We start from the raw sequence: 12,542 nt of genomic DNA, 5'->3' as shown, positions 1-12,542 counted from the left end.
TACGTGTTTTGGATTTTGCATGTGTTTTGAATTTTGTACGTGTTTTGAATTTTGTACGTGTTTTGAATTTTGTACGTGTTTTGGATTTTGTATGTGTTTTGGGGTTTGCATGTGTTTTGAATTTTGTACGTGTTTTGGAGTTTGCACGTGTTTTGAATTTTGTACGTGTTTTGAATTTTGTACGTGTTTTGAATTTTGTACGTGTTTTGGAGTTTGCACGTGTTTTGGAGTTTGCACGTGTTTTGGATTTTGCACGTGTTTTGGATTTTGCATGTGTTTTGGATTTTGTATGTGTTGAGGAGTTTGTGCGTGCTATTTGGAATTTGTAAGTGTTTTGGAGTTTATACATGCTTTGTCTCTAGGGGCCACCGTAAGAAGGAACTGATGAAAGTACAAGAAGAACTTGCAGAAGAGAAAATTGAGGTGAAGGTATTCAAGAAAGAAATGACGGTGACCAAGAAAGACTGCAAAGACGCACTGAAAGAAATGCGAAAGCACAAAAAGGAAGCTAAAGAGCTCCTCAAACACAAAGGGAAACTGGCCAAACAGCAGCTGAAAGAAAAATTTAAAGATGCCGAGGAGCAGCTCAACAAGACCTTAAACGAACTGAAGGCAAAAGAAAAAGAAAAGCAAGCTGAGGACAGGAGGGGATTCTGGAGCAGACTGCTGAGAAAGAACTGACTCAGCAGCATCAATAGTTTCTTCCTCCTAATGTTAAAATCTCCACCTTTCTTTCACCCCATCCTTCTTCTTGGGACGTTTGCTTGTTTTTTAAAAACTGAAACACACAAATAAAATTGCCATAACTTGACCTCATGTTGCCTGCTTCTTTTCTTGTGTGTCTGTGGATGTAAAACAGTAACACACTTTCTGCTCTGTGTCTTTAATTGTAAATAAATGCAATATGTTTTCATTTTAAAATGCAGTGCAAAAAACTTCTGCTCTGAATCTTTTTTTTAGCAAAAAGCTTTTTGTTGGCTGTTGTGGAAGTTTTCCATTTAAATAAAGCCTGCAGACGAGCGGTGAGCGGTAGCTAACATTCTTTAATCAAACACACAAAGAACAGACAACCAAGCTTGATGAAGTCCCTGCATGACCGCGGGACAGACGGTCAGCAGAGTCTCCCTGAGCCCAGCATGGCTCTCAGTTAAATACCTTCTCCAGGAACAAAAGGCAGTACACAGCTGTTTCACACTCCCTTGCTGCCTCCCAGAGTCCTCAAAGACACAAAAGACTCTTCCTGTGGAGTCGTCTGCTTCCCCCAACTTCCTTACTACACCCCCACCATTTGTCTTACTGTATGAGTGTGAGACATGTTAAAATCCAGTGGCACCAAGGCATCATACAATAAAATAATGTGATTAATACATAAGTAAAAGAAATTCCTTTACATGCCCCTTCCTGATTTCTTATGTTTTAAGCATCTTGGAGACCTAGTCATAGTGTATGCTCTGAGTTGTTCTCGTTCTTTATAACTATGCCTGTATGCCAGGATTTTTTTTTTATTACAAAATCCAAAACAATTAATATGTATATAATGTGAAAAACTCAACAGGACATGGGTGCTGATACGCTGGAAAAGAGTGAAAATGTATTTATCGAATATGAGCACAGATTTCATATAAGGAGAGTGTATTTAGTGTTAATATAGCGTTAGCAACACTTACCTTCTCCCATTTAGAAAAACGGTCAGCTTTAATTATCATGTCCACCAGGACGACATGGTTTCCTCTTGCTGCCACTTCCAGACATGTTTTTCCCTGCTGTGTACATTAGATGGCCAGAAAAGCATTGCTTTGTTAGAAGACACAGCTATGAGTGTCATAGATCTGAATCTATACTAAAACAGTTATCATGATGCTGTGCTACAAGATTAACTTTGTCCGGACAAAGAAAAAGTGAACTACGCATCAAGGTTTCAAATGGTGTGAAAAAAGATAAATATTCTACTTAAGACTAGCGTAACAAAGATCTTAATTAATATGATATAGAAGGATCAATGCACCAACTGAAAACTGTTTTTATTTGTTAGTGTACAATGTGAAATACACAGCTCAAAAAAGTAAAGGAACACTTGATCATCAACCACAAGTTAAACTTTACGGATATCAAGCTGTCGTCTTCGGAAGTGTAAGTGAATCAATTAATTTCACCTTTTTTTGGTGCAAATCAAACAGGTGTACTGAAGACGTTCCAAGACAAACCTTACTGTGTTATAGCACCACTAGAGGGGGTTGCCCTACTTTACTAAGGAGGTGGCAGATGACATCAACAGGATGTACAGCGTTGGTAGGGAGGCATTACAGTATTCACATGCAGGTAAAGGGGGTGTGAGTGTGGATATGGGTGTGTGTGGTCATACAGGAATGCAAGTAAATACGTTATCCTCCGACACACCTCTCATCTGTGCAGAACTGCGCTGAACACGTTCCCAACCGGAAGTACAGATACCGAGGTGCATCATGGGTAACGTAGTATAAACAGTTACAATGAACAAGCGGACTTTTAACAACTGTAGTAGTTGGGGGAGTCTCGTAGTGGGTGTGTGAGTATAGTGTGGCAGCCATTACATGCTTGTGTGTCTGTTCTGAGAGAAACCATACCTTTGTAACGGGCTGGCGCCGGTGACTACCCATCTCCGCACATGTACGTACGGACAGAGTAGAGCCGTGGAGACTTGGCTTGTATGGTCTTATGTTGCTAACATCAAATAAATGTGTTGTTCGATTTAACTGACTGACTTTGAGTTATCCAGCTAACCTCCACACCACATGCTCGCTGGACCTGCTAGCTGTTCTTCCTCGCCAAACTGCTCTTACAGTTCCAAGACAATCTCCATAAAGTAAATGATTCTGCAGGTGATGGGACAGACCATTATTCTCTCCTAGAATTGCTTTTTGATATCCTCGTCAGTACTGGTTTGATGAGAGAGTACCTGCAGCACATCCAGGTTACACTGTGGCCATGTCCACACTGAGACGCCGTTTTCGGTGAAGGAAAACGCAGCGTTTTGAAAACGCTATCCAAAGCCGTTTTCGTGTTGCAGTGTGGACAGCGAATCCCGAGCCTTTTCAAAAACGATGACACATTTTAGTGATGTGATGCAGTCATGTGACCAATCAAACTAAGATAGCGGAGGGCATTATACAGCGTTTGTTTTGTTTGCTCTCAGTTTTGACAGCGCTATTAAAGATTAATATCAGTCTGTACGTGCTCCAGAGCTTTTCTTCAAATTCTTTAACTCTCACTCGCTTTTGCAACTTTGTACTTTTGTGTTACTCGCAGCAACAACTCCACCTCATTGTTAGTCCATTTAAAAAACTCGGTGCTTTTCCTCAACATTTGCCGCGACGTTTCAAAGAGCCGGAAAAGTAAATAAATGGCAGACGGAAATGAGGCAGGCCGAATCTTCTTGCGTTTCACGCATGCGCAGGACTGGAACGGAAGCGTTTTCGGCTGTTTCAATGTGGACGCACAACTCTGTGAAAACGACTGAAAACGATAGTGTGGACGCGGAACGTTTTCAGACAAAAACGCCATTTTCAAATTTTAGTGTGGACGTAGCCTGTGTTTCCCAGCACAGTCTGAAGAGTGAGGAGCAGATAGTAGGAGACAGGCCAGAGCTGAAAGTTCATCGCAGTGTGAATGCTAGATAGAATTGTGTGTATGCAGGTTTGAATTGGTAAATTATGTTGTGTAAAGCTCCTTTATCATTAACCATGCTAGCCAACAGTACCCTGTACTGCTGGGATGAAATCCTCAGAGCTTGTCTTAATGCACTCGGTCCTGGGTTTGTGTTGCAGGGCAATACCCAGTGACCTGGCAATTATATAATGATGAAGACACTGATGTCACTGCCTGGCCCTCATGTTTCACACACCTGAATCCCTCATCCAAATCTGGGAGGAGATCCCCCCACCACCATCCACCATCTCATCCAGCCTTCAAAAGGCTGATGATTATGGTTTTCACTGACCTTTGTGACCCCTGACCCCTTCTTGTTTTCAATGAATTTCAAAACGTACGTCAAAGTAACATGAATATTTTTTAAGGTCTGATGTGTGACTTTAGTACTCCATTTATTGTTTTGAGCAGTGTACATAATATTCTGTGTGAAGCTGTGTGTGGTACCTTATCAGTTAGACTGAGACTAACTCTAGAAATCAGCATCATCTCAGCCAGGTCATGCCAGCCATGTTCTGAGGCAATGTGTAGTGCGGTCTGCTGCCTCTGTCGCCCACATGACAGACAACCATTAAGTAAAATTACTGTATTATAGGACATTTTATTATGCATTGTGTTCATGTGGCTGTGGAACTTTGTACTTACAATGTCAGTGGCATTCAGGTTGCTGCCAGCATCGATAAGCAATCGTACAACTTTTGTGTGATTGTTGAAAACAGCCAGGTGGAGTGGTGTGCAGTGTTGCTGTTTCAAAGAGAAACAGGTATTAAAAAGCTGCTCTCTATGATATTAACTTTTAAAACGTTTACAAGTGTTTACTGCCTAATTTTAGATTTCTTCTTCATTTTATGCACCAAAATGCTAACATGCTAACATACCACTGTGTAAGAATACCCATATGGAAAAGATATATATAAATCTTATAAAGCTTTGTGTTATGTGAAACTTGTGTGAAAAGCATACAAGAGTGAAAACAGATATAAGATCCTTTGATAAATTATATAAATGAAACTTGTTTTGGATACTTACTAAAACAATATATGAAAGTAATGAGAAAGTGGCCACTTTCATGAGTAAATCATATAAGCCTTATATGAAGTAAGCCAAATCTTATGCAAGTCTTTTATAAATTTCTTCTATTTCTTTTGCATATGGGTACTTTAAAAGAATTATCATAATTATTTTTTTCCGGAGATAGCTAACAGTGCTTACATTGTTTATAGCATCTACATTGATTCCTGCCTTCAGCAGCAAGCTGGCCTCTCTGTCATGACCATGCTGTGCCACATAATGGAGAGCATTCATTTTTCTCTACAGACAGAAGATAAATATTAATTCATGAAAATAACACTGCCAACCCACTCTTGAATTGCATATTTAAGTAAACAAGCATACATTAGTTTGTGCATTGACATTACAGCCAGAATCCAGCAGAAGTCTAACGCATTCATAGTGACCTCCGTCAGCTGCCGTGTGCAATGGTGTGAGATCATCCTACAACAACACAATACAACAGGTACAATCAAGGTCAAAGGTTTTTACAGTTTAAAGCTTATTATTCACAAGCATGAAGAAATGTGTTTTTTCAGGTTCAAAATGCTTGAGTGATCCCAAGAGTTTGGTGAGTAGGAATCATTTTTGCTTAGAAGGGTCTTGCAAGGCCAACAGGTCCTGGGTCAAAGGGCCAGGCTACTTGAAACTAGAGAAATCGCTGTGATTAGGAGTCAGCTACCTCACCCAGTTTACTGAGGAAACCACATAAACTAACATTACTAATAGTTTTTCCCCATGCTGTGAAAGTTCTTTTATTTTTTGGCAAATTCAAATCTGGTCTTCCTGTTCTTGAGCGTAACCAGTGGTGTACACCTTGTTGTAAACTGTCTGAGCTGGCTAGTATATTCCTTCTGGTTGAAAATGTCCCAAATGTTATTTTGGCTCCTCATAAAACTTTTTAATCTCTCTCTGATATGTTTATTTAGTTTTTCATTTAATGATGGCTTCTGTTGCTTCATCAACATCTCCTTAAAACTCATATTAAGTGTTCCAGTAAACAGCTACCCAATGCCAAGTGTAAATGGTTGTCTGCCTCTCTGTGTTAGCACTGTAACAGATTGGCAGACTGTTCAAGGTATACCCTGCATCTCTCCCCATGGAGGTGAGATAGGCTCCAGCCCATCAATGACCCTGAATGGGTGAGTGGATGGCTAAAAAGAAAACAAGAAAAATGCTTCAGTGGCAGGACCCACTGATTGATAGGATTCACCCTTCTTTAAGGTTCTGGACATCATAAGGCTGCTCTGGTCTGCAACACAACACACAGTTAGGTACACAAGTGTTTTGGCAATTACAATTTCTGTAATTTGTTCAATCTTAGCCTTCGCTTGTGTCAGCATCTCTTTGGACCTCATACAAAGGGTTTCACTGGACATCTACTAAATGTAAGTTCAACACTTATCTCTATATCTCTGCTTAATTACTGATAGAATAATTATGGGAAAAGTCTTAAATGGCCACAAAACTGCTTGGCAGCCATGTATCCAAATGCTTTTGAGCCTCAAAGGTTTAAAAGAGTATAAAAATTTCTATAATTCCTAAACAATTAATGCAACACTTCTGTTAAACCCTTTATAACAACCCTGTTTCCTGCACCCTGTCCAGAGGTGCTGGATCTGGGGGGCATCCGTTCATCTGGGTCTATGGCTTGCAAAGCCTTGCTCCCTGTGGGACGCTGTTCTTGATGGTGGGATTGGTTTGGGATGGCAGAATGGGTGGCTTCAGGGGTGGGCACACGGTTGTCATAGAGATGTATGGGCTCTTTCTTCGGTACTCTTAGGGGTGCATAACAAGTAAACTATCATGGTAACGGTAAATGGTAAATGCACTCACACCCATTCGCACATGCTCTTTGGTAAATGGTAAATGGCCTGTATTTGTATAGCGCTTTCTATGTAAGTCCTTTTTATCTAATGTTCACACACATTCTTCGCGCGCTGGATGCATCTGAGAGAAACTTGGGGTTACTATCTTGCCCCAAGATAATTGCCATGCAACCTTGTTTGTAAGTAAGTAAGTAAGTAAAATTTTATTTATATAGCACATTTCTAGATAGAGATCACAAAGTGCTTTACAAGATATAACAGATTAAAAAGACAAAATACAAACAAAGTTAGCAAAAGGCAGTTTTAAAAAGATGTGTTTTTAGCTGTTTTTTAAAAGTAATCAATGAATCAGCGGATCGTAAGTCCTGAGGAAGGGAATTCCACAGTCTGGCGGCCACAGTAGCAAAAGCTCTATCACCCCTAGTTTTCAGTCTCGTATACTGAATGACAAGTAGGCCCTGACTACTCGACCTCAGAGACCTACTAGGGGCATAGGGCTGTAAAAGTTCAATGATATATGGTGGTGCTTGTTGTTGAAGAGCCTTGAAAGTTAAAACCAAAATCTTAAACTGGACTCTAAATTCAACAGGAAGCCAATGTAACTGCATGAGCAACGGTGTTATATGTGAAAATTTAGAAGCTTTCGTCAAAAGTCTTGCTGCAGCATTCTGAACCATCTGCAGACGCTCCAAAGAACCTTTATTTAAACAAGTAAACAGGGAATTGCAATAGTCCAGTCGTGAAGAGATAAAAGCATGAATAACAATCTCCAGTTCGGTATAGGATATAATAGAGCTCAATTTAGAAATATTTCTTAAATGATAAAAGCAAGACCGAACAAGAGATTTAACATGACTATCTAACGTAAGAGCAGGATCAAGGATAATCCCTAAGTTCCTGACAGATGGTTTTACAAACGTTGAAAGAGGACCAAGAGCATTTATTATACTGGGTATATGTCTATCTGGGGCACATAAGAGGACTTCGGTTTTACTTTCATTTAGTTGGAGGAAGTTTTCAGCCATCCAGCCTTTAATGGTTTCCAAGCACACATTTAAAAGCCGCAGCTTAGAAGCCTCTTCCGGTTTAAAAGATATATAGAGTTGGATATCGTCTGCATAACAATGGTAACAAATATCCTCAAAAGGGCTCAAAATGTGCTGAAGAGGGAGTAAATAAACTAAAAACAGTAATGGCCCTAGCACAGAGCCTTGTGGCACACCAAAAGACAGGGACGCAGAAGATGATCTATACTTAGAAACTGCCACAGAAGAATATCGTTCAGAGAGATACGAGGAGAACCATTTCAATGCAGTCCCAGAGACACCAACCCAGTGTTTCAGCCTGTTAAGTAAAATATAGTGGTCAACAGTATCAAAGGCCGACGTAAGATCCAACATTAAGAGAACAGAACATTTACCTGCATCGCTTTGTAACAAAATGTCATTAGAAACTCTAAGAAGGGCTGTTTCAGTGGAATGAACTTTACGAAAGCCAGATTGAAATTTGTCGAAAATACTATATTTATCTAAAACTGCTGTAAGCTGCTTAGCCACGATCTTCTCTAGAATCTTAGCAATTAACGGAATTTTTGAGATCGGTCTATAATTGCTAGTGAGAGATGGGTCCAGCATAGGCTTTTTTAACAAAGGATGAATAACAGCAGTTTTAAAATAGGCAGGGACTATGCCCGAGGCCAAGGAGGTATTAATTATAGTAAGAATACAGGGACCAGTAGAGTAAAAGACATTTTTAAATAATGATGCAGGTAAAAAATCAAGAGAGCAAGAGGATAATTTTGTTGCACTAACTATTTTTCCCAGCTCTGGTAGTGAAACAGGTGAAAAACCTTCTAAAACAACAGGCCGAGCTGGCGTGGGAACAGACAGCGCAGACGCTGAAAAAGACAAGTTTTTCCTTATGTTGCTAATTTTTTCTAAAAAGAAAGCAAGAAAAGTTTCACAATCTTCAACAGAAGAAATAATAGCAGCAGGTGGAGCAGGAGTAATAATATTAGTAATAGTATCAAATAAAACTTTAGGATTACCTCTGCTCCTTGCAACCAACTGAGAAAAGTAAGCAGCCCTCGCAACTCTAATAGCATTGTTAAAGGAGGCTAAAAGATCCTTTAAATAGAGGAGATGAACATTTAAGTGAGTTTTCCTCCATAACTGCTCAGCTTTACGACAATTACGTTTTATAAGACGAATGTTGTCATTTAACCAGGGTACAGACTTGGAAACAGGCACAGGTCTCATTTTAATCGGACAGATTTCATCTAAGATCGAAAGACAATGATAATTGAATAGATCTATAGAAAAATCAACATCGTTTTGTGGGGATAATGTTAAATTAAAAACATCAGAGAACTTCTGTGCTGTGGAGGGGTTTATAGCACGGGAAATGACTGTCCGATGAACAGGAGACATAGGCTCATAAAAAGACATATTAAAAAAGACACAATAATGGTCAGAAATAAAAATGTCCTTAGAACAGATATAATCAATATTCAGACCCAAAGAAAAAACAAGGTCCAGTGTATGGCCTTTGTTATGTGTGGGGCCAGATACATGTTGGATAAAATGAAAAGAGTCCATGATACTGGTAAAACTCCTAGCAAAGAGGTCGGACTCATCATCAATATGTATATTAAAATCTCCCACAAGAAGCAATTTAGACAACCTCATAGTAGAGGACAGAAAATCACTAAACTCGGCTAAAAACGAGTTGTTTGGGCCAGGAGGGCGATAGACCAACGCACAGTAAAAAGGATCCTTCTTTCCAATTTTGATGAGCTGCAGTTCAAAAGACAGAAAGTGTCCAACTTTCACTGAACGGCAGTTAAAACGGCTCCGATATGCCACCGCGAGGCCTCCTCCACGACCAGATCCTCGAGGCTGGCTAATGACAGAGAAGCCATTTGGGCACATTTCAATAGTAGACGAATAATCCGACCCCCGTTGCCAGGTCTCAGTCAAGAACAGGAAGTCCAGATTTTTAGAAACAATAAAATCGTTAAGCACAAACGATTTATTCGTCAAAGATCGGGCATTAAAGAGCGCCATAGACAGCGGGGTGAAAACATTGTTGTTGGAAGAAGCTAGAGTTTCTCGAATTAAAGGGCGTAAATTCTCGGGATCAGACCCTTCACGTTCATATATTCCACTCACCGAGGGGATGAAAAGCCAGTCGGCAGGAGAGTCTGGATGAACCCTTCTGAGATAACACGGCCTTGGAGAGCCGGGCCCCCTATATCCAAGTAGGGCCTTGGGAGACAGATTCCTCTCCATATAGCTGTCATGTGCGTAGGCAACGGAAAACGCCCGACATCGCTTTCCAATTCGTCCCCGCCGCCAGAGGAGCCTAAGCTTCACCTGGATGCCCGATCTCTTTCCTCTTCTTCTCCGTAGTCTACGGGGAACGCTGAAAGCGCTGGCCGAAGATCCAGTCACAGGCAGAGGGTGGAAGGTACCAAAGGAGTGCGGAGAAAAGTGTGGAGAATGGAAAGTCCCACAAAAGGAAGGAGAAAAAACATCTTTGGCCGTCATTGACGAACGGATGGATAACAGCGTCAGACGATCGTAGACCAAGGCAGCCAGTACATCATTAAAACAGTTAAAAAACAGCAGAGTAGAAAGAAAAAACACGACAATAGAGCGAGACCAACTACACCCGGCAGCGGCGAAGCCAAACACAGGCGCCATCATGCCGGAAGTGTCAAAGAGCTTGGTTTCCCAGATGTACAAATCATGGCAAACCTCCTGGCACTTAACAGCGAACACTATATTATTCTATTTGTGTTGGTGGAACCAATTTTTGGCACAGTGTGTTTTGGGGTTTAAAAGCCATAGTAACTCTGTGTTTAGAAAAAAATGTGTCTCAATTATGGCCTGGCCTGTATTTATAGCGCTTTACTAGTCCCTAAGGACCCCAAAGCGCTTTACATATCCTGTCACACACACATTCACACACTGGTAATGGCAGCTACGGTGTAGCCACAGCCACCCTGGGGCGCACTGACAGAGGCGAGGCTGCCGGACACTGGCGCCACCGGGCCCTCTGACCATCACCAGTAGGCAACGGGTGAAGTGTCTTGCCCAAGGACACAACGACCGAGACTGTCCAAGCCGGGGCTCGAACCGGCAACCTTCTGATTACAAGGCGAACTCCCAACTCTTGAGCCACGATCGCCCCAATTGTTCTGATACTCCTGATACATACGGGATCACTAAGGGTTTTTGCTTAGACGGCAGTTTCACCTTCTTTCCTGGATCGGCTGGAGCTTTTTTAGGTGCCTTGGATGAGTGACAAAACATTTCTTCCACTGAAAACACTACATCCAGATGAACAGAATCAACTTTTTGAAATTTCCTTACCTGGATGCTGGCCTTCCTCGTGAGTTTATCCAACCTCTTCCTCTCAGCTGCAGATAAACTGCTGCTCCAACAAACCACACTGTAAAAAATGACAGATTCCACCACAGAGTCATAGAAGGTCTTTAAAAGCGCTCCCTGGACTCCAAATGACCTCAGCCGCCTCAGCAGGTAGCGTCTGCTCTGACCCTTCCTGTAAAGAGCATCAGTGTTGTGACTCCAGTCCAGTTTATTACTCAGGTGAACACCCAGGTACCTATAAGAGTCCACTATCTCAATGTCCACTCCCTGGATGTTCACATACTGTGGACGTCCTGTGAGGTAGTCCAGTATCCACTGGGACATGTGGTGGTCCACTCCCAATAGCTCCAGCCTGTCTCTCAGAAGTCGTGGCTGGATGGTGTTGAAAGCACTGGAGAAATCAAAGAACATGATCCTCACAGAGCTTCCAGGCTTCTCCAGGTGAGTCAGAGCTCGGTGCAGGAGGTAGATGATGGCGTCCTCCACCCCGATGCCAGGCTGGTAAGCAAACTGCAGCGGATCCAATGAAGACCTCACCAGGGAGCGCAGATGGTTTAGAACCAACCTCTCGAGGGTCTTCATCAGATGCGATGTCAGGGCTACCGGCCTGTAGCTGCTGAGGTCCTTGGGACGGGAGGTCTTTGGTAGCGGTACCACAGGAGGTCTTCCACAGCTGTGGTACTTTCCCCAGTGACAGGCTCAGGTTGAACAGATATCCTAGGATGCCACACAGTTCATCTGCACAGCATCTCAGGAGCCTGGAGCTGACGCCATCTGGACCTGCAGCCTTCTGCACCTTGATCTTGCGAAGCTCATTCCTCACTTGAAGTGCTGAGATAGAAAGAGTGGATTTTGGGGGAGGGGTGTGTATGTTGGAGTCCACAGAAGCCTGGGGTGGGTGTGATGGCTGGGAGCTGAGAGGTGTGAAGTCCTGAGATGAAGGACAGGCGGTCCCTGAAGATGAAGGAGATTGCAGCAGGGGGGACGATGCTGTGGTGGGCGTTTGATCAAACCTATTAAAATATTTATTTAGGTCATTCACCCACCCCAAGTCTCCTGCAGCCTGGGAGGTTGGTTTTTGTCCTGAGATTGTCTTCAGGCTGTTCCAATTTCATCTTCAGAAAATGAACAGCATGCTCTGGTTAGTCACTAGGAGAGTTTTGAAGCAGTTGGCTAAATGTTAGCAGAGTATAAGGCTGTAAACTTAAGAATTCACCCTATAACTTCTATCAGCAACCACATCTTCAGTGAACACTGACCCCGTGCCACTAACAGCCGCACATACATGCCTGTGCCATAACACTCCTCCACCATGTTTGACAGATTTAAATACATTGATGGTAACTATAATATTTGGACTGTGACATAATATAAAGACAGCAACAGCCTTTTTGTCTAATTTCATAATATGTTGAAACAGACGTGTTTAAGTAACAACTGTCATTTTCAGTTGAGTAATGAGTACTGGTTGAACAGCATGCCATATTAGGACAGAATTCAGCTGGCCTTTCTAACTATATAAGCCGAACACTTGTGTTTTCAGCAGGTATTTTCTCAGTCGGCTGCTCTTCTTCAGTAACCAGCC

Source organism: Diplotaxodon limnothrissa, linkage group LG1 (assembly GCF_057381915.1).
Source record: "Diplotaxodon limnothrissa isolate DT_005_m linkage group LG1, D_limnothrissa_male_GT1.1, whole genome shotgun sequence".
Classification (NCBI taxonomy): domain Eukaryota; kingdom Metazoa; phylum Chordata; class Actinopteri; order Cichliformes; family Cichlidae; genus Diplotaxodon; species Diplotaxodon limnothrissa.
Note: the sequence above shows the minus strand (reverse complement) of the source record.